Source organism: Oratosquilla oratoria, chromosome 9 (assembly GCF_046742065.1).
Source record: "Oratosquilla oratoria isolate Oo_2021 chromosome 9, ASM4674206v1, whole genome shotgun sequence".
NCBI classification, from domain to species: domain Eukaryota; kingdom Metazoa; phylum Arthropoda; class Malacostraca; order Stomatopoda; family Squillidae; genus Oratosquilla; species Oratosquilla oratoria.
Window position 1 is genome coordinate 66,711,335 of NC_134785.1, and position 2,500 is coordinate 66,713,834.

The following is a 2,500-nucleotide window of genomic DNA, read 5'->3' on the forward strand; positions in this document are numbered from 1 at the left end:
TTCCCGGCCGCCACTACGGAGGTCCGGGTTCGAATCCCTCCCAGGGCTGAAATAATTTCAGTATCGCTGCGCTGCGGGTTGTTACTCCAACTCTCGTGGGCGGGGAGTTGGGTGTGTATGTGTGTGTGTAAGGTCATAGTATTAACCATAGATCGGTCATATATGAGTTCTGAGCTGTGATCCTAAGACCCTGGTGAATCACACACACACACACACACACCCACACACACACACTGTACACATATACTGTATGTGCATGAATCAGTGCAAATACATTTGGTATCAGTTTAGCAGCTCGTCAGTATACATTTCCCAATCCTACGGAAAGTAGCATATCTTAGGGAAAGACATAATTTAAGTCGAAATTTATCTTTTATGAGAAGTGTATCAAATAATGTGTACAACAAAGATCTTCTTGTCTATATTAACAATACAGGCTAGCCCAATTTTTTTTAACCTTAGAAGAAAAAAAGATGGCCGTGGCCGGTTGTCTGGGGGCCGCGGTCTTTCTGCAAGAGAGACCAGAGCCAATGGAATCATAGATCCTTGACCACACATATCCGTGTGCGCAATTTTGCTTTCAGATTCTCGTTCTTCTTTAACCCAATTCCTCCTTGGTTTCTGAAAGGGGAATTCCAGACCACGACAATTGGAAACAATGAGTTTTGTTTTTTTTTTTTTTTTTTTTTTTTTTTTTTTTTTTTTAAGGGTTTGCCAGGACGGCCGCGGCGGGAATACAGGACAATTCAAACTCGAACTCAGGAGGCGATGTCCACATCATGCAACTGTTACGAGTCTCGACCTTCGTGTACTGGAAGACCAGGGAAGAGGAACACGGGACACCAACCCTGAGAGCAACTTGTCTATAAAACAAGCCAACAAACATCAAGGAATGTAGCGGGAAGGGAGGGGGGGGGAGGAGGGAGGGGGGGGGGAGACGTCTCCTCCCGCCCGCCCGTGGTGAGACAGAGAAGAGGCAATCAAGAGGGACCTACATCAGGAGAGGATTGGTAAACGGATTAGGGGTGCCGGAGAGGAGGCCAAAGTGGCATGCTACATGAGTGTTACTTCGTCGGGACAGGGGAAGGAGGAGGAGGTGGAGGTGGAGGAGGATTAGCTGGAGTAGAAAGAAGAGGAAGAGAAGTTTGGGAGTAGGAAGATGAGGCGGAGGAGGAGGAGGAGAAGGTGGGGAGTAGGAGGAGGAGGAGGAGGAGAAGTTGGGGAGTAGGAGGAGGAAGAGTTGGGGAGTAGGAGGAAGAGGAGAAGTTGGGGAGTAGGAGAAGGTGGGGAGTAGGAGGAGGAGGGGAATTTGGGGAGTAGGAGGAGGAGGGGAAATTGGGGAGTGGGAGAAGGATGAGGAAGAGGAGGTGGAGGAGAAGTTCGGGAGTAGGAGGAGGCGGAGGAGGAGAAGTTAGGGAGGAGAAGTTGGGGAGTGGGGGGAGAAATTGGTGAGTAGGAGGAGGTGGAGGAGGAGAAGATGGGGAGGAGGAGGTGGAGGAGGAGGAGAAGTTGGGGAGGAGGAGGCGGAAGAATTGCAAGTGAAAGGACAAAATTTATCACAGAGTTCGTCACTAATCCACTAAAATGACAAAATTTGCGTAAAAGAGGAACAAGCGATAAGGCGCAACATAAAGAGTAAAGAGTAGCGAGAGAGAGAGAGAAGATAAAGACGGAAAAGAGGGAAGGTATTAGCAGACAGATAAAACACGTTTGTTTATGGGTGAGAAATGGCGTTGCAATAAAGATAGAAGAGTCGTTCTAGGCAACAAATTGGACTAAATGGCCGTCGAGTCTGGCAAGCAAGATATCTATAAAACAGAAGACCTACGAGTGGAGATGATGATGATGATGATGATGATGATGCCCGGACACTAAGAGAAAGTCAGAACGAAGGAAAAGGAAGAAGAACAGGAAATGAAAGGGGGAGAGGGGAATGAGGAGAGAAGGGGGACGGGAGGGATGAGGAGAGAAGAGGGACGGGAAGAATGAGGAGAGAAGGGAGACGGGAGAGGAATGAGAGCGAGGTAAATAGATAACGGAAGGAAGTATAAAAATGCAGGAGGAATAACAGGAGAGGAGAAGAAAAGGAAAGTGTAAATAGAAGAGAAACTAGACATGTAATGATGAAGACAGGAAGATGAAGGAAGACGAAAAATATATATTAATCAAGGAAGAACTGCACGGCGATAATGAAATAATTTGACGTCGGCAGTCAAAGCATCACCCAGTGACAAGGACGTTAATAATATTTTTTACCTTTTAATATTCTAGTAATATTGCGTGCTAACGTGTGCACGTGTATGTGTCTGTGCGTGCATGTGTGTGTGTGTGTGTGTGTGTACGCACGTGTGCATTTGTGTGCATTTGCGTATACGTGCGCGTGTGTGCATTTGTGTGCATGTGTACATGTTATGTCTGTCTTAATTCTATCACCATGAATTCTATGAACCCCTGTTTTACCAAAGAAAACTTTGTCTTGGCATTTTGTCAAACAACATTT